At 38.6% G+C, this 24861-nt stretch overlaps 1 protein-coding gene across 3 annotated transcripts in view; it reads right to left on the bottom strand.

Annotated features, from left to right (window-relative positions):
* Nucleotides 1-24861, bottom strand: part of LOC149212097 (MADS-box protein SOC1-like) — a 424640-nt gene that overhangs the window by 208415 nt on the left and 191364 nt on the right. The window lies entirely within an intron of this gene.

Here is a 24861-nt window from a genome sequence, read left to right as displayed (position 1 = left end):
GGCAAGCGAACGGCAGACGCAATGACAATCTGAAGCAACTTGACATGGAATACGATTCTAAGTACCAGACACTTCATAAAACCAAATTGCAAATTTAATTCCAAATTAGTCCTATGGAAGACATGCATAAAAGCTTCGAATCCTTTCTCAGACTTCCTCAAGATCAAAAGTTAAGAGGCTGTTTCCAATGTATAGCCATCCCTAACCCCATTCTCAGAATTCAATTTATCCTGCATTTCCTCTCTCTCCAGGCAAACCATCCGTAAATATATTCTTCCATTTTCTGTCCACGTTCTGCACGTATAAACTAACAACAACAATACCTATGGTAGTTTGAGCAAATGTGACTTACTACAAGGGTCACGTGGTTGGATGGCTCGCTTCATAGCGTAATCCTCTACCTGTCTTATTCTGAGCAAATTGCAATGGACATGCAGATCATGAATACTTCATATGGTTATATGGTTCCGCTCTAAAAGCAAACCAAGGGCACAGACTGTTTTAAATCATGATAGCACAAACTCTCTACAAGTTTACAGAATTGGATTTCAACTGGAGAGTTGTTAAATTACTTTGATCCGGAGAATTGCTAAATTACTTCTGGTTGGATGGGCTATGCCATTTACAAATATGGTTTTAATATCTAAATTTATTCCAATTAAATTGATTCTTATAATTCAATTTAAAATTTAGTTTTTAAATTTCAATATATCTGTTATCACTCCTCTGGATCTTTAACGGTGAGGAAGAGTCCAGCTGAGGTAACCACAGACCAATCTTTTGACTTGGTAGCTAGCCCTACCAAGCCAGAGAGGGCTCTCTCCAAAGAATCACAGCCAAGAGGGCTGGATAGATTAGAGTTTTAGGCTAGATATAATAGCTCAAGGTTTGCTTGATTTGATTTGATTGGGGTAGTCACTGGATGAGTAAATTAGATCAGACAATGAACTAAGTCAGGGGAAAAGAGAATCAGAATTGCAGACATTTGATGGGGAAGGTAGGCAAGTTACTTTAACACTTTGTAGTATAGTGATGAAATGGCTTCGACGGGTGAGGTGCTAAAAAGAGCATGAAAACCATGAATTCCTTTTAAACTAAAGAAATGAAACAATTTATGATGATTTGCCAAAGATGAATTCTATTATCAAACCTTGAAAATCAAACATATTTAAAGTTAAATGGATCATGAAAGGTACAAAACATTCATACATATGTAACTGAAGAGGAAACAATATCAAAGTACCATGCCACAGGGATCCCACCAAAATAGCTGCAACTCATCCAATATATTTTATGCCAAAGTCTGAAACACTAGTACAACATCCAATAGAGTCCAACCTATAGAATCACTGAAAGATTACACGATATAGGCCTCAAAACCAACTCATCCTAGTCTCAAGGGTCGAATCGATGGGACAAGGAGCCGTCACAACAAAAACTGAACTAATAGCTAGAGTGTAGGGCGGTCAATAGTGACTCATCCCTAATTTAAGTAAATTGATTCAATACAAGTCATGGAGGCCATTTACCTAATTACTTACCCTAGGCAATAGTAAAAACATAATAATTACATCAATTACATCAGTAAAACATAGATCAAATTTGGAGAGAAACAGTGAAAAACTGGGCCAAAGGTCAAATGCGCAGCGCTAGTGTCAAACGCACTACGCCATCTTCAGACCAACTTTTTATTGCGTTCCCGGTGTCCACATTGAGACCAGGATAGCTTATTGGAAAGCTTATCATGTCTAATTTCCAAAACTTCCCTTGGTTTTCAAAATGGCTTGATTTGACCCTCCAAAACTCCATTCTCCTAACACTGCTCAAATGCGCAACGCCTGGTCCAAAAATGAGGTAGAAACATGATTTTTAGGTAGTTTTTTGCCTTTTTCACCTGCCAGTTTTGCATTCTAGGGCTAGAAACATGGCTTTCCTAGATTTATTGGTCCTTTTGAATCCATTGGTGGCTTCCATTCCTCCAAAAAGTGCCTCAAAAAAGTGGCGTTGGGCGTTTGACCAAGGAGCTAATATGAAATTGCCTCAAAAAAGACAGGAAAGACAATATTACAAAAAATGAACCAAGAGTCTTCAAAATTGGTCAAGAAGCTGATGTTTGGTGTGGCTAGGCATGGAGTGAAGCCTCTGCAAGTATATCAAGCTTCTTCTTTTCTTCTTGGTGAGTTAGGGATTCAATTCTTGCCCTAGTAGCCTTGAGCTTTGCCCTTGCTATTTGGTTTCTTTGGCAATAATACTTTGCCATCTTTCTCTGAATGTCAGTGTCTCTTTTGGCCTTGTCTAGGAGCTTTACGAGATGGTTGTTCACCCTATCAAGCCAATACTCCCGGTTCTCAATGATCATTTTGGAAAATTGTTCATTTAGGGTGAGTTCATTAGCTAGTTCAGCCGCTTTCTGTTTTTCTAGCTCCAATGTTCTTTTTAGGCCTCTGGCCCTTGGCCTTCTTCTTGGCACATGTTCCTCCAACTAGTCACTATATTCTCCATATGCTTCATCAAGTAAAGCCTTAGCCTTTTGAGCCTCCCTCTTTACCTTGATGAGTTGAATCTCCATGAGCTCTTGTTTGGTCTCAAACTACATGTTTTCCTGCTCATAATATGAAATGATGTATTTTTCCCTCTACAAGTTTACCTGGAGCTCCCCGATGAGTGCATCCTTTTCTTTGATGACAATGTTTGTGCTCTCACCATCATCATGCTCACTTAGATCAACTAAGTCAAAATCATGAAGAAGGCAAGGCCCCTCCCGCAATTTGTGGGGAAAACACTTGCCTATGTCCACTCTGATAAGTATGTGTCAAAGTGCCCAAATTAGCCCCTTTAGGCTTGATGACCTCACCCTATTCAATGTGCTCTAGCTCTCTGATTTCATCTCTATTAGGTGAATGAATATGCTCATAGAATGGTGGTGATGGAGAGACTGATTCATCAAATGAGGATGAATGATCTATGGGCTGAGATGGAGAAATGTAGGTGGAAGGATAAGATGATGAAGGGATGCTTTGAACATTCTAAGTAGATGAATGAGTGAATATGGGATTAGCTATGAAGGTACTCCATGCAATGTTGAGTTCTTTGAGATGATAAAGGACTATGATTTTAATGAGGGAATGATGAAAAATAATCTTCATTTGATCTTTATACTCCTTTTGGGCAATGTAGGCCATCTTCTCAACACTCTAGAAAAGATAGTAGGGTATATTGAGCATTTTTACCCTAGTGAAATGCATTAAAAGCTGGATGTGATAGGAATAGAGCCTAGAAAATCTACCTTCACATGAAAAATATTTCAAGATAATCTTCATCATTGATACCTTGGTTTCATGCAAGGCTCATAATAATGTCTCTCCAAATCACCTTGTTTAAACCATTTCTCTCAACATCTGGGATTCTGGTGGTAGCGGATATAATGGCAATAGATAAAGTAAAAGTAATACCTGCTAGAGTGACTTGGTTGTCTTGGAGTTTAGATATGAAGAGCCTAGTCAACTCAGGATGGTGTTGGACTGCCTGAACTTGCTCACAGTATCATAACAGCCTAGCCATTTCAAGGATTTCACAGTCACAAGGGATGCTAAGAGTTCCCTGAGATCTGTGGGCTCAAATCTATGTATTTTGCCTCCTTTGTGTATTTTCTTGTCCTTTGTTTCCTCTTTCTCACTGTGTGTTTTGTATTCCTCTTTTGCCATGGTGTTTAATATCAAACACTAGGAGGTTGTTATGCTCATGACATGCGAGAAGATACCAGAATACCAGATATGCGAAGAAATATACCCAAAACATAGAACAATAAGAAATAACAACGTGTATTTTATTATTCAAAAAGGAAAGCAATGTTCACTTGCCTCTTCGAGGGGGCAACCTCCAATAGAGCTAGGCTCAATTATAAAATAAAACACGACGCTCCTCAAGGGGAGTCTCTATCCTTTATATGGGATTCATATATGCAATACCATGGGTCAGTACCATGGTTCTTATTAATACCATCTATCTAATACCATGCCCCATTTGCAACTCATTGTGGTCCCTTATTTAAATGCGAGTCAACCACTTACAATTATTAATATGGGCTTTATTGACTCTTTAACTAACTACAACTATGACTCGACCCTATTACATAAATAAGGGGGTTAGGGTTGGACCCTAATATGCTCTTCCCCATAAAAATAGCCTTGTCCTCAAGCCTGAAGCTGCAGAAACTGTTGAAGAATAGTGATTGGTTCCCAGTGTGCATCTTCTGGAGAGTTGTATTTCCATTTGATGAGGACTTCCTTGATCGTGCGGCCGTGCAGGTGCTGTTCTCGTGTGTCAAGAACCTATTCAGGTTGGAGCTAGATTGAACCTTCTTCGTCCAATTCTGGTAGACTGGTTTGAATTCTGCAATGGTTCCCAACCACTTTCTTAAGGCATGAGAAATGGAAGATGGGATGGATTTTTGCAGTGGGTGGCAAGGCTAACTTGCAGGCTACTTCTCCGACACACTGAAGTATTTGATACGGCTCGCAAAATTTTGGAGATAATTTCTGACAACCCTTGTCTTTGAGTGATGTTTGCTTATATGGTTGCAGCCTCAAGAATACCTGATCCCCTTCTTAAAATTGGCGCTCTGAATGATGTTGGTCTTCTTGTTGCTTCATGTGATTTCGAGCTTGATGGAAATTCTCTTTGAGGTGGGCAAGCATGGTTGCATGGTTCTGTAGGAGTTGATCCACTATTTGTACCTTCGAGCATCCCTGGATATAAGAAGTAGGTGAAGGAGGGAGTTGACCATAAACTGCTTCATATGGAGTCATCTTCGTCGTGGCATTATAGTTAGTATTATACCACCATTCAGCTAGAGGTAACCACTGTACCCATAGATGTTGCTTTTCTGAAGTGAAACACCTGAGGTAGGTCTCCAGACATTTGTTGACTGCTTCATTTTGACCATCAGTTTGGAGATGATAGGAAGTACTAAGTTGTAGTGGGGTACCTTGTAGCCTGAAGAGTTCCTGCCAAAAGTTACTAGTGATGATCGGGTCACGATCAGACACAATGGAAGTAGGCATGCCATGCAAATTTGAAGATCTGGTCCATGAAAAATTGAGGCACCAAAGCGGGTGTAAAAGGGTGGGGTAGGGCGCAAAAATGAGCATACTTAGAAAGTTTGTCCACAACCACCATGATGACTGACTTGTTGCCTAACATCGAAAGACCAGTAATGAAATCCATAGAAACCTCTGTCCAAATTGAAGCAGGGATGGGCAATGGCTGTAAGGTGCCTGGGATTCGATTGTTTCCCCTTTGTGGCGCCGACACCCATCACACTCAGCTACAAAAGTAAGAATGTCATTTTTCATGCCTGTCCAAAAGAATGAATGTTGAGTGCGAGATCAGTGTTCTGAAATTCTGAATGGTCTGCAGTGGGAGATGAGTGCAACTCTGCCAAAATGTGACTTTTGAGGGTGGATGTTGGTGATATCACTACTTTGTCCTTGTAGCGAAGAATCTCATCCTACCAAGAGTAGCCCACTGTGGAATTTGGCTCTCCCTGCAATTTATTAATGAGTTGGGAGAGCGAAGGATGTGAAAACCATTCCTAGCGAGCCTCTTCAATCCACTAAGGAATGGGAAGAGAGATTGCTAGCAGAGTGCTTTCCTCCTCAAATTGGCATGATAAAGCATCCGCTACGACATTTTCCCGCCCTTTCTTCTAAATTATCTCATAATCATATCCCAACATTTTGGCTAGCACTTTATTTTGTTGTGGCCAGAATAGGCATTGCTCTAAAAAATATTTAAGGCTTTGATGGTCTGTGCGGATTTGGAAACACTGCCCCAGTAAGTATGGTCCTCAGATATCCATTCCATGTAATATGGCCATAATCTCCTTCTCATAGGTAGATTGTCCTAGATTTGTCCCACTTAGTTGTTGGCTAGTGAAGGCCAAGGGCTGACCTTCCTGCATTAAGATAGCCCCAATACCCATACCTGAAGCATCACATTCAATCACAAAAGATTTGATGAAGTCGGGTAGTGCCAATACGGGAGTGGAACACATGGCATGTTTGAGAGCTATAAATGCCTGTTGCTCTTCATCATTCCAAAGGAATGAATTTTTCTTGAAAAGATGAGTGAGGGGTCTAGTAATGCGACCATGATTGCGGACAAATTTGCGATAGTAGCCGGTGAGACCCAAAAATCCTCTCAAACTCTTCAAGGTCTTTAGTTGAGGCCAATCCTGCATTGCCTGGATCTTTTTGGGATCCACCCTGACACCTTCACGCCCCACAATGTGGCACAAATACTCAACCTCTTCCATGCCAAAAGAGCACTTGGACAATTTGACAAATAATTTATGCTTCCAAAGCAGTTGCAAGAGTAGATCTACATGCTGAAGATGTTTTTCCCAGGTGAGGCTATAGATGACGATGTCATCAAAGAAAACAAGGACAAATTTTCTGAGATATGGTTTGAGCATGATTCATGAGGCTCCAAAAAGTTGATGGGGCATTACAGAGACCAAATGGCATGACCAGGGATTCACAATGGCATTCATGAGTTCGAAAAGCAATCTTTGGAATATCTACTTCTTTCATGCGAATTTGGTGATAGCCCAAGCGAAGGTCGAGCCTAGTAAAGGATTGAACCCCATTTAGTTCATCCAACAAATCATCAACAACCGAGATGGGAAATTTATCTTTGACCGTCAGCTTGTTGAGGGCCCTGAAGTTTTGACACATACGTCCCCATCTCTCTTGAGCACCATTAACACAGGCGATGAATAAGGACTAATGCTAGGACGAATGAGACCGGCTTCCAGGAGTTCCTTGATGATTTTTTCAATTTCATTCTTGGGGCGAAAGGATATCTATATGGGCACACATTTGGTGGTTGTGCTCCTGGGACCAAAGTAATGCTGTGATCATGTTCCCCTCTCGAGGGTGGAAGCTGATGAGGCTTCTCAAAAACCTGTATATGGTTGTTTAAGACCTGTTGCATCTCAAGATGAATATGAAGAGAAGTGGGTTCGAAGCCCTGGATGGCATTAAATTGGACTATAACTCCATGGTGGCACTTTTTTAACAATTTTTCCATCCTGTGCAAGCTAATGATAGAAGGAGAACCTGCCTAGAGTCCACGGAGGGTATGCATGTGGTCATTCTACTTAAAGCTCATATATAACTCCTGGAAATCCATTGTGATTGGGCCGAGTGTGCAAAGCCATTCAGCACCCAAGACAATGCCACACCCACCCATGTTGATGGCAAACATGTGGTTCTATAGGTGATAAGCCCCCATCTGAAGTTTGACATTTTCACAGCGGCCTTCACATTTCATTGTCCCCCCATCAGCGATCTGGACCTGTAAATTAGACACTACTATGACAAAACAATGCGTACTGCCACTATCAATCAATACTACTATAGGGCGATGCTTAATAAAACCTCTAATTTTGAAAGTATGGGGACAAGAAATTCCTGCCAAAGCACGAAGCGAGATAACTGGTTCTTCAGGTGTAGCTGGGAGCTCATTGTCCGGCTGGTTATCCTCATCTTCCTCCTCTGGTTATTTAAACGGTGCGGCTTCCTCTAATGAACTTTGATCAACGACATCAATTTGAAAGAATTTTGGTTCCTTGCATTATGTCCCGGGGAGTATTTCTCATCACAGTAGTAACACAATCCTTGCTTTCTTCTTTCTGCCATTTCCGCTGGTGACACCTTTCGAACCTTAAGTGTTTGGGTAGTGCTCGGAGCCTAGGTGGGGCGTCCCTTGGCTACGAACTTTGGATGAGTTGACTAGGCCGCTAACGCGCGTTCTACTTCCCGAGTTGTCTTGCAAGCTACCAGCCATGAGACTGGGTGGTGCATTTGGTCGTGGGCTTGTATGGCGTCTTTGAAACCACTGATAAAACATTCCAAGTAGAATTCATCTGCTACACCTCCTGCGGAAGGCTAATGCTTCAAAGGCTTTAAAATATTCTTGCACTGTGCCTGTCTGTCGGAGCTTATTAAGACAACCCAAAAAGTTAGATTCATGCTCAAAGCAACCAGAAAGGGCTTTTGAGAATATCTGCCAAGTCATTGGCCTTGCATAGCAACATTGATGCCACTGTCACCATTGCCATCTTTCTTGGTCCAAGTACAGGCTTCCCACACTTAGCTTAGTCACATCATCTTTGATGTGATTCAATGTGAAATATTGCTCCATTTGTGCTAGCCATATGGTCGGATGAGAGCCATCAAATTTATACATGTCCAGCTTGGGTGGTCGAGGCTGGAACTGTTGGTGGTTTCCATAGAAGTGAAGAGAATGGCTAGACTCGCCCTCAAGGTTTTCATTAAAATCATATGCCTCCAATTGTTCCCCTAACTTGCCCTTGGTGATTGTGTCATATAAGGACTGGATCTACTTCGTTAATGCCTCCAACTTTTTTTCAAGGGTGTCTATCTTCTCATTGGCCATAGCTTGAGCTATGGTTTGTACCATGCACAGATGTAGTGCACTTGTCGTTACTTTGACAAAAAATTGGGACCACCCGAAATTTTGATGCTGACAAGTGAATGGTACCACCTTGCTCAGCCTGTCAACCTGATTCTTATGGGCTAAGACTCTTATAAGCGTCCCGGGAGTGTCTCCGACTTTTTTTTCTTTACTCAGGAATACTGTAGTATCTGATTACCAGAAAATTTAATTCTGCCCAATGTCCTGCAAGAATCATGCCCAAATATAGGAGCCACACAAATAGCCAGATCTGTCGCGAAGCCCTCAACTGCAGAGTATGAGTAGGAATGTGGCAGTGGTCGAACCCCTCCTGCAAAATCTGAATGGAGGATCTGATTGTTGCGACTGCTACAGAACCCAACCTGCTAGATCCGAATGGTGGATCTGATAGATTTGAATGGCGGATCTGATTGTTGTGGTTGCAACAAAACCCAACCTACTAGATCTGATCTGGCAACGATGATGCGTGATCTAGAGAGAGACAAGGGAACTATGGTCTCAAGGAGTGTCAGGTGCTATAGATCGCAATACACATTAGGGTCCAACAGTAGTACTCGGCCCAATCTTTCAAGGAACTAACCAAGGAGGATCAACCATACCTTTAACCATTCAGCCTGACTACCTTATCGTACGCGCGAGTAATCTCCCTGAGTGTTGTTCTCGGTGTACTATAGCAGCAAGACAGCCGATGGTTTGTCTATGGCGAGGTTTCAAGAGACCCTGGGGGCTTCCGATATACCCAGAGGGTACTTGGAAGACAGTCCGTGCGCGGTTTTGTCTAATGCGCTACTATTCGAAGGGGTACCCACAGGGGTTACAAGAGCACCCAACAAGCGTGACCACCTCTTGTATTTCCTACGTGCACGCCTACCCAAATCCGCAGGTTTATACGCTAAATGACAGATCCTGTGGTTTAAAGATGCCGAAATACGTCTCTAGCAAAAAAAAATTCTACTAAAAATGGAGATTCCACCGGCCCTAGAAAGTGCTCTAATACCACTTGTTATGCTCTTGACCTGCGAGAAGATACCAGAATACCAAATATGCAAAGAAATATACCCAAAACATAGAACAATAAGAAATAACAGCATGTATTTTATTATTTAGAAAGGAAAGCAATGTTCACTTGCCTCTTCGAGAGGGCAACCTCCAATAGAGTTGGGCTCAATTACAAAATAAGACATGACGCTCCTCAAGGGGAGTCTCTATCCTTTATATAGGATTCATACATGCAATACCATGGGTCAGTACCATGGTTCTTATTAATACCATCTATCTAATACCATGGCCCATTTGCAACTAACTGTGGTCCCTTCTTTAAATGCGGGTCAACCACTTACAATTATTAATATGGGCTTTATTGACTCTTTAACTAATTATAACTATGACTCGACCCTATTACATAAATAAGGGGGCTACGGTTGGACCCTAACAGATGTATAAGGTAGTAGGAATTTTTTTTTTTTGGGAATAATAAATGGGGAAGGGTAAATATGAAGGAGATGGGTGAAAGGATATATGTAATCGAGGAGGACATAAGGGATTAGTATGATAGCTTTTGGGATGGGGGAAATTGTTGCAAAGTAGGGGGTTTGGGAGCGTAGGTAGTTGTGGCACCTAGGACTTAGGGTTTTGGGACAAAGGGTTTAGAGGGTATTTGGGATAAAAAGGTTTAGGGAAAAGGAAGGAAGGTGCAGGGGAGTGTATAAAGGAATTGAGAGGGCAAGAGTGGTTTTGAGGAAGTTCTAGGGTTTAGATATAGGATAAACAACAAATCTCCAATTAAATCCTTAACACTTAGGCAGTGACTTAAGGAGGAAGAAAAACACATTCCTTAGCTCGTACTTACTTGTTTGAAGGTTGAATGCGCTTTGGAGGAGCTGAGGAGGTACTGTAGCCTTCCTAGACAAACGCGCAGCACTGATGGAGAGTGCACAACACCTCAGGCAAATGCACAACACCTCAGGCAAACGTGCAGCGCCTTAAGAGAACACGCAACACCTTAAGGAAAAGCACATCACCGGGTAAACGCGGAGCACCAGAAGAGAATGTGCAACACTTGCTCTGTTCTACTGATTTTCGCCTAGAACTGTAAAAAGGGTCTCTTGGGGTTTGCTTAATCAGTGGTAGGAGGAAAATGAAGGTCAGTTTGAAGCCAAGAAGTTCTTTATAGCTGAGTGAATTTGATCTTTTAGATTTAAACCCACTTTCTAATGTTTCATTTCACCTTTTTGACCTCTTTGCTAATTTCCTTTCTGACTTTTTCCTTTGTAGGTGGATGATGCTGGAGTTTTGGCAATCTTTACTTTTGAATTTTGCTTGGATGATATTGGCAATAGAGTTTGAGTAAACAGCTAGGAATAGTGACTTATTACATATGATAAACATAAAATTACATAAATAAATAAAATTATTACATCTCTCTTTTTGAAATAAAATTACAATCTGAAACAAAACTTATACTTTTGGAATGAAAATTAGAGCTCTGGAAACCATAGTTACATGTTTGCAAATCCTCTTTGAATGAAAAAGGGATATTATTTCTTTCACTCTCATGCTTTTGTTGGCCTTATGCAGTGAATGGTGTTTTTATTGGACCTTGGAGGAATGAAACCTAGTGACCTAATGGGACCTTGAATAACCAGACTTCATGTAGACTTGACTAACACAAGACATGATGAAATGAGCTTTTAAAATGAATGTATGCTCAGTAAGACATAGGAAGGTGGGCCAAAAAATATTGATTTTTTTTAGGGAGAGTGGAATTTTGACTTGGGCTACCATCAGTGAGTAAATTTTTGCATGAGGACCTAGGTGGAATGATAAAAAAATTCAACATGGGACACTAATATGATATAAAAGAGGAGTTTTGATCACTGATGGCAATTTGCAAATACTAACTCTAACAATATCCACACCTCCTATAAGATTTCCATGTATGAAGATACACACCTACAAGATTTCCATGAATCAAATGAATATACACATACAAGATTTCCATGAATCAACGCTTGAGTGAGATCAAGTGTAATTATGTAGATGTTAAAATAATGTTATTATTACTTATTTTTACCATAGACACATGTAAAATTTCTACCGTTTTATGTTTTTAGTGGAGATCTTGTAGTAGATGAGTTGGGAAAAACCACTCCAATGTATTCAAAGAGGATGTCGCTATAATATAATTCGATGTAAAACTTGTAACCCAATGGCATTTAACATATATTTTAGTATAGCATAATTGCATAACATCGGTTTCATGTTGTAATTTCATTCTCAGCCTATGATTATTAATATATTTTTGTCAATCTCATTATTAGTTAAATTTTTGGAATTCTCAATCAACGTATAATGAGTCTAAATTTTATTATTCAAAATAAATCCATCTTAAGAAGGGATTAAGTAGACATCATGAGTGAGAGAGAGCAAATTTCTTTAGAAGCAACCTTATTTTTAAAATAAAAAAACAATGTGTAATTTTTTGTTGTTTAAATTGTATTTTTGAATGTTATAAAGATTACATGACATGTTTATTGAACTATTTTATCATTATACATTAAATTGATATTTTTTGCTAATAATATATTTTTAAGTATATAGGAGTATAGTTTTAAGCATTGGCTTCGTCTGTTGAACTAGATCTTTGCTAGGGTTAGGGTTTATTATGTAGAATTTATGAATCACACTAAAATTACACTTTAGTTTCCCTCATTTTTTCAACGGCAGAGGAGTATAGTTTTAACCATTGGTTTGACATATGAGTGGAACAGGGGGAGGGGGTAGAGATCCCCATCTACCAAGTGGTAGTAATAATAGATAAACCAAGAAACTTGGTCGGCATTTGGGCAAAGTAAAGGTAAAGAGGAGAACTAAAAACCAAATCCCAGGGGGACAACGGCAAGGATGAGAGGAAAATGCTTGTTGTGGACAGAGTCTAGATCAAAGTTTGTGATTCCAAAGAATACGCTGGAGAATTATAGACATTATATGAAGGATAATGCTCTCATTTGTAAATTCATAGGAATTTGGTTGTTAGAGAGGGATCTAATGAAATGGATTCAAATTAAATGGAAACGAAAAAGACACATAGATTTGAAGTTGGGGGCTCATAGTTTTTTAATGGTGATCTTTGAGGATGGTCCTCTTTATGAGATATTTGAAGGGATGTTATAATCTGGATCTAGAAGAGTTCATGGCACCACCTCTTTGGCTTAGATTATTTTCATTATTCATTGTTTTCTAGGATCTTGCGATCCTTGATGGCATTGGTAACTCAATTTGGACAATTGTGAAAGTAGAAAATACCACCAAGCGAGGTTGCTCCGCATCGTATGCACAAATATATGTATATATAAACATAACAGATCCATTCCATACTTTGGAACCTCCGCTGTGTCACAATGGACTTTTTTCATGCATGTTGGGATTTTATTGCTTAAGATGTCTATGCAGTGGTAGAGGAGTATTGTCATATTTACAAAGCCTCGCACTATCTTAACTCTATTTCTATTTCTCTAACACCCAAATCTGATAACTAGGAGCATCCCACTGGGTTTTACCCTATTACCCTTTGCAATTTGATATATAGAATAATATCCATTGTTATGGTTAAATGGCTTAAACCTCTTTTGAGAAACATTATTTCCCCAAAGCAAACAAGCTTTGTAAAGTGTCCCCAAATCCTTGATGGGATAGTTACCACCCAAGAGGTCATTCATTCCTTCAAAAAACTTAAATCCCCTGTCGTCCTAATCAAATTGGATCATTATAAGGCTTACGATCAGCTAAGTTGGAACTACCTTCTAAGTTTCCTCAAACATTTTTGATTTTTCCCTTAGTGGGTGTCTTGGATACAAACACTAATTTCCACGTGTATTTTCTATCATGCTCAATGGGTCTACCTAAGCGACTTTCAACCCCACCTGTGGCCTTTGTTGGGGGGACCCTATCTCCCCTTTCCTCTTCATCTTCGCTGCTAAAGGTCTAGTAAGGTACCTGAAAGTTGCAGTTAGAAGTAACGGTCTGAAAGGTTTGTGCCCTTAGGGAGAAGATCTACTTAACACCCACCAAAATTTTTTTGATGCCATCCTCATGTTTCGTAGTCTATCCCTAAGAGAAATCAAGAAGTTAAAATCCATCTTGAAGGACTTTATGGAGGCATCCGACACCTAGATAAATAAGGAAAAATTTAATATTTTATTTCTTTAATGTCCCTGGTGCTATTCAAACCCCCATGTGGTTCAAATCTTAGGATTTAAGGTTCACACCATTTTGGTAAAATATTTCAGAATTCTCTTAGTTATTAATTCTCTCATAATGACCTGTTGAAGGCAGGTAATTCAAAAGCTTACCACAAAGCTTGATGGATGGGCTTTCCGATCTCTGAAAATTGTTGGTAGATTAGTCCTACTGAATTTGGTACTCCAATTGATATCGATATATCAACTATTTAGGCTATCTACTCCCATCCTTCTATATTTTATGTGGACAAGAAGGAGAAAGTATGGACCATCTTCTCAAGAACTGTAGCTTCTCCAATTCTCTATGGTTGAAGATCCTAGAGTTATTCAAATATATTGAACGATCCCATTATAACATTATTGATACTATTAACCTATGCAGACCCTCTGTCTTCTCCAATTTGGTGGTTAATTGGGCATGGACTCTAGCTCTTGGTTTCATCATATAGTCCATTTTGAAGGAGGATAACTAGTACAGTTTAAAAACATTGAATTTCCTATGAGCAAAATATTGGATAGGGTGAGACAAAATACAAGGGAAACTATTCTCGCTGAACCTTGGCACCTAGATGATTCGCAAGTGCAACCTTTGGAAGCGATTATCCTATGATGGTTGGATCTTTCACCTAATATGATATATTTGGCTGCATGGAAACCTCTACCATCTCCGTCTACCTCCCTCGTGTTTGTGCCACCCCCAGAAGGCTCTTCTAAAGTGAATTCAGGGGAAGCCAGGTTTTGAGGGATTTTTAGCGAGTGGAAAAATCGACTATTAAGTATTTATGCCTCATACTGTGGGTTTTCCAGCAATAATGAAGCAAATTTCTACGCCTTAGAAAATGTTCTCTCAATAGCTCTTTCTACAAGTTATTCAAAACTCATTATGGACAAGCACTCAAATTTAGCCATCAAAACGACCCATAAGCTTATCCAAGGCATTCCTAGTGAGAAGATCTCAAAGAGTTGGCACCTTGCAAGTTTTTCTCATCGAATCAGTCTTCTATTACAGGATTTCAATTTTGTGGTTCCATCCCATGCTAAAAGCACTGGAAATTGCGCTGCAAATTTCTTAGCCAATTTGGGTTGTTCGCCCCTGAATCCCTCGCAAGTTGATGTGGACGACATGAGCACAATAATATATGAAGACACTTCAGCTAGTCAACGCCTGAGCAAAGAAGAAAGGAATCCCTCTCCGATGGGGTTGAATAATATAAATATGAGCCTGTTAGGGATTTGTGCCCACCATCCTGGGTGGTTTGATAATGTGCAACATTAACTACCCAAGGTGTCACGACCCCCCTCATGTACACTGCTAAATACCATGTGAATTAAGGAAGTCTCTCGACTTTAACTCACTTGTGCTAGTTGGTTTGGGGAGGTATTCAAGGCATGTTTGCTGAAGGACCAAGTTGTGCTCTGTCATTTGGGACTGATGGCTTTTATATTTGCTCTACTTTGCAACCAATCTCGAGTTGTCAGTTTCTATGTATCACAGTTATTGGTGGTTTCCCAAGTTATCGCTGAGAAATGCTAATTGACTTTCGATTTGGGACCAGTCATTGATATTGGTTCCTAGGGGTTGAAATTGTGCATGCTACATGTGATGTGAATTAAGGAAGTATCTCGATTTGAACTCACTTGCGCTAGTTGGTTTGAGGAGATATTAAAGGCATTTTTGCTAAAGGACCAAGTTGTGCTCTATCATTTGGAACTGATGGCTTTTATACCTACTCTACTTTGCAACCAATCTTGAGTTGTCAGTTTCTATGTTTCACACTAAGTTACCGGAAACGACTGCCTGAACATTGGAAACACCGTTTTACGTTTTTGATAAGTATGCAGAGCAGAAACGGCAAAAAAACGGTGGAAAAACGTTTTGGGTGTTGTTTTCTGATTTGGTTGTCGTATTTTATCTAGCCGTCTTTCAGGCGTTTTCCGGAAAAAAACCCTCCCGTTTTAAAAAAAAATACGTTTCAGCAAATCGTGATACGTTTCTTAAAAATTTCAAAACGTTTTGGTTCGCTGATACCTTGCCGCGAGGAACAGATTTTCGGAATTTAGGTTTTTTGGTTTTTCGGTTTTAACTTTTAAGTTTTTAACTTTACGGGTTTCACTTTCATTCTACCCTGATCTAATTCCTAAACGACAACTTTGTTGCGTGAGTTTTGAGTAACGAGTTCACTGCCGCCGCTAGGTTAAGAAACAATGGGGTTCGAATATGTAGTGGCCCACCTAAAGAGAATGGGGAAGATGGAAATGGTTTAAGCAAGGTAAAAATTGCAAAATATCAGAGAGAACAGGACGAGGCAGATGCTAAAGCAAATGAAGCAAATCCTGCCTCCCTTTTAAAACACCCAACAAGGTTGGGAGCATCTTCATCAAAGCCTCCACATTATTCTCATGGAATTGTTGGGTCAAAGCGGTTAAATTTACGACCGCTTGAGAAGAGTTTTAATAATGATGCTCAAGAGATAGCAGATGCAGCTGTAGCCCAATGCATTTATGCAAATGGCCTTCCCTTTAACCTTGTGCGATCTCCTTACTGGGCAAAGATGGTAAAAAGTTTGAATGAAGCCCCAAGAGGGTACAAGAGCCCTGGATATGAGAAGATATGCACCACATTGTTGAGTGCTCAAAAGTTAGATTTGGAGGCTAAATTAGCCCCCATTCGTGATTCATGGCTCATTTCAGGGGTGTCCATCATCTCTAATGGATGGAAAGATCAAAGAAATAGGTCTTTGATCAATGTGATTGCTCAGAGCCCACATGGGGCAATGTTTTTGAAGGCAGTGGATTGTGAGGGGCAGATGAAAGATTCTCAATTCATTGCTAACATCTTGATTGAAGCAATTGAATTGGTGGGGCCTGAAAATGTTGTCCAGGTAATAACTGACAATTCCACGGTGTATAGAGCAGCAGGCCTAATTGTTGAAGGCAAATATCAACACATTTTTTGGACCCCTTGTGCTGTGCATTCATTGAACCTCATGTTGAGCAAGTTGGGGAAGCAAATTGAGTGGATTCGAGTTATTTTTGAAGAGGCAAAAGAAATTCAAGCCTTTATCACAAACCACCACATGTCCCAAGGCATCTACAGGGAATTTGCTAAGTTGGAGCTCCTTAAGGTACCTATACTTTAAAGTTTAAAGTTTATTAAATATTTCATAAATTCTAATTTCTGACTCTAAATTCAAATATCTAAATTGGATTCTCAAATGTCATGATTCGTGAATCATAATAGGTTATTCAATCAAATTATCATTTTTCAAATTGATTCAAATTTTAAACATTGGCAATTTGACACCTGCAAGTTGCTGAGACTCGATTTGCTTCTCATATCATAGTCTTAACAAGGCTCATGCAGGTGTGATTTGTGAATCATAATAGGTTATTCAATCAAATTATCATTTTTCAAATTGATTGAAATTTGAAACATTGGCAATTTCACACCTGCAAGTTGCTGAGACTCTATTTGCTTCTCACATCATAGTCTTAACAAGGCTCATGCAGGTGAAAGATGCATTACAATCAATGGTATGCAGTTCTCTTTGGAATCAATGGAGGCAATCCCAATCTAATAGAGCACAAGCAATGAAACGGTTGGTTGTTGATGATGAATGGTGGGATAAGGTGGAGTACCTCTTGGCATTTACTAAGCCAATTGTGGATTTTCTCCCTATGTTTGACATAGATATGCCTAATCTGGGAGAGGTGTATGAGAGCATTGATTCCATGATAGAGAAGATAAGGTTGGTTATAAATGCCAAAGAGAATGACCCAGATGAAATCTTTTACAGAGAAGTAAAAGATATATTGACCAAAAGGTGGAACAAGATGACCACCCCCATTGCACCTTTTAGCCTATGCAGCGAATCCAAAATATTATGCTGCAGAGTTGCTACGTGATCCAGAAAGAAGCGCACCAAACAAAGACCCAGAAGTCGTAGAAGGATTTAAAAATGCTTTTAGAAAGATTTTTGTAGATTCTGAAATTGGGCTTCGGATTCGTGCACAGTTTTCTCATTTTGTGGGATCAGAGGGTTGGGGTTGTGATATTGAGTGTATGCAGGACAAGAGCAGATTAAGTCAAATTGAGTGGTGGAACTTCTATGGTAGGGCACTTCCACATATCCAAAAATTGGCCATCAAGATATTGTCACAGGTTGCTAGTTCTTCTTCAGCAGAAAGGAACTGGAGTACATACGGCATCATCCATTCAGTGAGGCGAAACAGATTGGGCTCTAAGAAGGCTGAGGAACTAGTGTATGTTCATTCAAACCTTTGTCTTCTGTCACACAAGAGAGATGAATACAAATTTGGGCCCACCAAATTATGGGACGTGGAACCAGAGTTGCCTGACTTGGATATGACAGTGAATGCCATGTCTCATATGAATTTGTTTGATTTGAAGCCATCACTGGGAATAGGTGGATCTTCAAGTGGACATGGCAGCAATGTTCCCAGTGCCACTTCTAGAGAGGATGTGGAAGTGGAACATTATAGTGGCATGAATGATGACATATTTGATGATATGTAAATGTAATTTATAATGGTGTTTTAAGTTTTAACTTGTAACTTTTAAACTTTTGAACAACCATATGAATTATGAGTAATGATAGTAGACTGTCAGTGATAGTTCATTTATGATTTTGTACTTTCATAATATGTAGTAATTAGTATGCATTATTAATTTTTGGTAATGATGGTGTTTGTGTAACTTGTCATGTTGATAACTTGATCTTTGAAATTTGAAACAAAAACTTGATGATATGTTGAAACTTGAAACTTGAATCATGAATGTTATAATAATGAATAATCGTTAATGATGATGGCAATGTTGAATGTTTATGTCATATGGCATATGTTGAAACTTGAATTGATGATGATGAATCATGAATCATGATAGATCATAGATGATAATATAGATTCTGAAATATGAATGGTAATATAAATTTTTTATTTTTAATATATCTATATATATATATATATATATATATATATATATATATTATGAGTTGTTTCCTGCCGTATCGTATCCAGATTTTTTGAAAATTTTCCGTATCCGTTTCAAACCCCGTACCCGTATCCGTTCCCGTATCCGTTTTCTGGTAACTTAGGCTTCACAGTTATTGGTGGTTGTGCAAGTTATCGCTGAGAAATGGTTATTGACTTTGGATTTGGGACCAATCATTGACATTGGTTCCTAGGGGTGGAACTCGTGCATGCAAGTTTAGGGGTATGTTGTCTTTGATATTTCTCTCCTTGCTCTACTTGAATCTACCGGGTTATGTCTAGAATTCTATTGTTTCAGTGTTTCCATGGTAGTCTAGTCACGTTATTTATAATTTTCTCTGGTTAATTGTTTAGTTTGGTTCTTTTTTGGAATATGCTTGGGCTACCCAACTCCAGCCATATTTGAGTTATAAAAGGGAGTGGGATCTATCTGTGTTTGCTTCTTGTTGTTACGACATAGGTGGTTAGTAGTCCTAGGCCCCTTCTGAGGAAATTCTACCTTCTTCCCCAGGCCAAGAATTACTAAGTTCCATAACTCCTCTTTGGAATTGTGGATTTATCAAGCCTCTAAACCTAACATATATGTGATGCATCTATGTGGAAGGGGTTTATCTGTGAGTTTCTTGGAAAAATTGTGGTTTTAATTGTCTGGTTTTATCTGTGGGAGTATTTGTTAAACATCGTAAAGATTTGTTTTATTTCTATGGTAAAAGGAGTCATTTGAAAAATTTTAGCAACTTTGGTAACTTGGAAATGGTACAAGAGTATCCAAACCCCTCAAGTGATGGAGACATCCCTTGCTTGAACAAATTTGTAGGTGTTTTGATTACACCTCACGACCCATAAGACTTGGTGTCTTAGTGTCACGCTTCATGTGTCTAGGAGGTCAATTATACAACGTCCGATCTAGTCTATCATTATCTTCTCAAACGTTATGGTGTATTGACATTCTTGAGAGTGATATTTGTTGGTTGCATTTGAGGGTTAAATAGGCTCGAAGTGGCAAGCATAACATTATGCAACTATAACAAATGTTCTGTCTTATTAGTGGGGGTGGTGGTAGGGGAAAACAGGGATGCAACAAGGATCAAGATCAAGATAGTGAAGCTATAAAAAATTTCCATGCTAACACCTGTGCTAATGCCCATAACGAATTGCACCATTTTGAGGAACTCGCAATCAGAAATAGCCATTCAGTTTCTGATTTTGAGTTGGTGGAAGAGTTTGGCAATTGGCAATGGATCCAGAACATACAAGGGATAGAAAGAAGCAATATATTCATGCTCTCTTTCTATATTGGAAAATGAAATCGTTAATGGGAACGATTTTGATGGAGAGGAAAGCCAACCAATACAACATTTGCCCAACTGGTAGATATGAAACGAGAGAAGCGAAACATGAGATTTTACATGGATCATATAGAAAACATACATGTTAGAATTGCGCAACACATCTTTGTTATTACACCTCCAATCCCTTTAAGATCGAGCAAGAGACCCTGAACTTGTCTCCTCCTCTCATACTTAGATTTTTTATTATAGTTTTAGATCGATGGTTTTAAGATGATGTAATTTTTTTAGTGACGCTGCAAATTTTTATTTTGTTAAAATTTGGACTTCATATTATGTTAATAGATGGCCAAGAGACACAAAGACGAATGGAACAAATCTAGCAACACCCTTTAGTACTTTATGATTCAAATAGAACAAGAACAAGTTCACAAGCTCCGATGAGTAGTTTCTTATTTAGACTCAGGCACCACTAACCGTTAGAGAATTGGTTTCAATTCGTTGACTTTTCATGCAGTTTATCACTCGACTAGAAATTTTAAGAACATCATAACAATCACATGGTCCAGGATTGATTACATCATTATATTATATACTATTAAATTTGGATGATTTTTTTTTTCACTTGAAGAAAACACCCAAATATTTAAAAAACAATGCATTTATCCATTCACGTGAAAGAAATTATCAAATAGAATTTTTTTAATTAATGTAAAACTTTACGCACTTTAAAATATTACACTAAGCATAAGCGTCACTTCGTAAAATATAAATAAGTGGAAGAACCGTTTCATTCTTTTGACAACACTAGTCTTCGATTCCGATAAAATATGATTAAGGAAAAAAATATATATAATTCCGCAGAAGTGGTAAAAAAACGAGGGGGATTTCTAATATATGATGCAAAGCATCTAACTCAGCAATTTCATTGTATTTTAGCAAACATAGAGGGTCTTGTGTTTTTAAGGAAGTTGGTTTCTTGAGTATTAAATTAATGTAATTTTAATGTTTTTATGTAAGTTTATGAGAGATATTAGGAATATGAATTAATTAGATATTGTGAGGAATATTGTAAATGTTCTCGAATGTTGGAGAACATGAGAGAATTAGGATAGTTGAGATGTTGAGAGATTTGGGAATTAATTGTAAATCTTAGATTAGGAATTAGTTTCATGGTTTGTGGAATTAAAGAGGATCCTTAGGGATTAGTTGAGTCAAAAGTGGACTTAGGGAATATTCAGGGTTTAGTTCAAAAGATTAAGGATCTGAACCGAAATGGGTTACAGAACCTTTTGTATAAATGTAAGCCTAAAAGGCATAGAGAGAGTTAGTTAGTTAGAGAGTTAATGAGTTAGGGAATTAGAATTCAGAGATTAGATAGGATTTGACTGTAAGCCAAAGGGCAGAAAAGGAAAAGCCCACTTATTAGAAAATCAGGCTATAGAGAGAGACTCATTATGTAATTATTTGTTTATATATACACAAAGATTTTAATTCTAAATTGTGCAAGTGTGGATTGAGTAATTGAATTATAAAGTGTGTGTGGATTAGAATAAATCTGCGTAACATAGGCTTGCAGGTGTGTAGAACTACAGAAGAAGTGCAGAGAAGAGTGTTACGGGGTTGCACACAGACAGTGTTGGAGAAAATCTTTAATGTTATAGCGAAAGTATAACTGCAAGGTTTCCTAGAAACCTGAGGATTTATGAAGGAAGCGTAAAGGCTCGAAGGAGTGAAGTAACGAAGCTGAAGATCGAGATCAAAACAGTTGAAGACCATAAGGAGAGAACAAATACACAGGCAGAAAGTTGAATGGGCTATTACAAAGTAAAGAACAAAAGAACGTAGCAGCAAAGTACAGTCGCTGGATCAGTCAGATCAACAGACGAGATTGTGTGAGATGGACAGCTAGGATTAAGTCGCGCAAAATAAAGTCAAGAGTGAATGGATCAGATTAAAACCACGTGTTATCTTAATAGTGGCACGGTCTTCATAGGCGGTAAGCAGTATCTCACGTGCCCTCAAAGCGGTAAACGGTATTCTATAATTTGACGCAATTAGCCTAAGTGGGTGACACGTAGCACATGATGGAAAAGGAAAACCACTTTTCTCGCGCGCTCTCGACCCGATATCGGTCATGCAAGAATCTGCGCGAGATTGCGCAATAGCTTTCAATTGGATGTGTCACATCGACGGTGGAGATTGTCCGGACTAGTTGACAAGCGGTCGATGCAATAACCGTCGGATTGAGGAATGAGATCGACAGCGGAGATTTAATGCGTTAAAGAAAGCATCGATATATGTGCGAAGGTTTGTGGAATGGAGGAAAGGTAAGGTTTAAGTGTGCTTTATGAAATATTTCTATTGTATGAGAATTATAATAAAAATAAGCGGGATTAAGGTATTATGGTTTAAGCTGAGTTTTAACTAAAGCCTAAAATCCTTGGTATGGTTATTATGCACGGGTAATAAAGATTAACCAAAGATTATGAAGGTTCCACTCAAAGGTTTATAAAGGTCCAGACTTTAGATAGTTAAATCAAACGTTTCCACATAGAGCTTATTCAAGGAAAATTAAGCCTTGGTTTAAGAAGGTTTTACTGAGCAAGAATATTAAAATTCCTAAGACATGTATATGACATGCATTTTATTTGCATAATCTGGGTAGATGCGGCTTTTGCGGAGTCATTTTTGGTATCAGAGCTGAACAAGGAAATTCTACATGTAAGAATTCTTTGAGAAATTTAGAACAGAGTTATGTTTTGAAGGTATGTATACAGGCAAAAAGAGATTAGATTTTAAACTTGACAAACAGTAGGGACACAAAGATAAAGTGTAGCAGAATTCGTAGATGCAAAGAAACAAAGAACAATCCATTCAAAGTGCAGGTGAATGGTAGAACAAAATCATGCAAAGATCTTGAAAGTGAGATGATATGTTTTTGTTTTAATTTGGTTTGAAGATTGTGGTTGCAGAATTTAGGTTGTAGACAAAAGAAGGTATCTCAGCAAAAGAAAAGAAGCAGTAACGAAGGAAGCTGGTAAGAATTTCTGAGTGAAAGAAGAGGTGGCCAGAACCTATTATTTCATTTGCGATTGAGATACAAGAAGAGAGTTGTGTTCTTAAAACGTGCAAATGAGTTGAAGCCTAGGAGGAGCAGAGAGAAGTGCTCAAAGAGGTTCAAGAGAATAGAGAACCAAGTCTTTGCCAAAAGACCAAATACCAAGGAAAGCTTGGTGAGGTAAGTGACAACAGGGAGGATTTGCTGTTGCAAAGGCATTAATACAGTTCATAGTAAGTGAGTGATGAACTCATGAAGATAGAGAAGGAGATGACTATTGATAGTCATAACAGAGATAACAGAGGTTTAGAGAAAGACCACAGTAGAAGAAAGGTGAAGAAAGAGGATGCCAAGGCAGATGGCATACAGAGACAATTAAGTGAAGAAAAATATGAGAGGGAGAAGGCTGAGATTGCAGTTCATCTTGAATTATTGATGAAGATGTTGCAGATGAATAAACATGACCAGAAGTATGGTTATGTCATAAGTAAGAAAGTAAAGTGGCAGAGGCTACAAGAGAAGAGAAATCAGCTGGTGAATATGTAGTTAGCAGAAGAGTTGATGAAGCTTGAATATGTAATGAATGTCCAATTGAAGTCTGAAGAACTCGGAGAAGCTGAGTTGAGAATGGAAGTTTCCATTTATGAAGCAGAACAAGGTGAAGTTCTGTGTGAAGATGAAGACTGGAAATCTGTGAAGGATCTTATGAACCATTGTGCGAATTCAAGACATCAAGAAGTTTACTTTGTTGAAGAAGGAATTATTGATGATTTTATGGACTGTTGGACAAATTTGGATCAACAAAAGGATATGAAAGCTTGTATATTGGAATCTAATAATTTTGATGTCATTACAAGTTTTGCAGAAGATGAGCAGTCTTTTGAAGCTGTCAAAAGTATGGAAGAGTACCTTTGAGAAGATAAATACTCTGAAGTAAAGAATGATGGAGAATTATTCTTGAATGAGAAAAGCAGTGAATTATTGCAACAGAAAGAATTTAGTAATACATTGATGCTTGAAGTTGTTACAACACAAGAACAATTTCTTGTGAAAGAAGGAGATGAGATTCAGTCTACAAAACTGATATGTGAAGCAACAGTTGAGACTGTTGAACGTTGTAACTCTCAAATTGATAATCTGTGCATAAATGCATGAATTATAAGTGATGATGAAATACTTATGAAGTGTCAAAGAGAAATTGAATTGCTGGAATATTTGCTAGAAAACTCAAAGTATGATAGTGTGATTGCAGACGAAGCAGTTCACTACAGTGGACAAGGGCAAAAATACATCATTGAAGCAGATGGTGTGAAAGAGAGACTCGCTGACAGTTTCGAGAGTCCTTTGGAGAATTCTTTAAAGATGTGGAATCAGCATACTGATGTGCTGATAGAGAAGGAAATGTCAGAGCAGCATACTGAAATGTTGTCAAAGGAAAAAGAGGCGCTAAGGTCGTATGTTTTTCATTTTAATAAATGTTTTGTGAGTGCAGGTTTTGCTGCAGATACTGGAGAAATTTGGCACATATGAGCAATCAAGTAAAGATGAAAGGGGAAGGAAAATATGTTGGAATTGACGAACAACATAGTCATGTGTTTGAGAGGAATCAAGTACAAGGGGAATTGGAGGACCATTTATTTTTTGAAAGTAAATTTACAGATATTGAACAAAGGTTGTTTGGAAAGTCACGAGAGTGTAAGGATGAAAGGGCTGCAGTAAGAATCCGACAACTTCAAAGAGAAGATAATGAACAACA

Source organism: Pinus tabuliformis, chromosome 1_1, assembly GCF_031772625.1.
Source record: "Pinus tabuliformis cultivar Carrire ecotype Pingquan chromosome 1_1, CPIR1, whole genome shotgun sequence".
NCBI classification, from domain to species: Eukaryota; Viridiplantae; Streptophyta; class Pinopsida; order Pinales; family Pinaceae; genus Pinus; species Pinus tabuliformis.
Note: the sequence above shows the minus strand (reverse complement) of the source record. Positions and strands in the feature narration are given on the sequence as shown.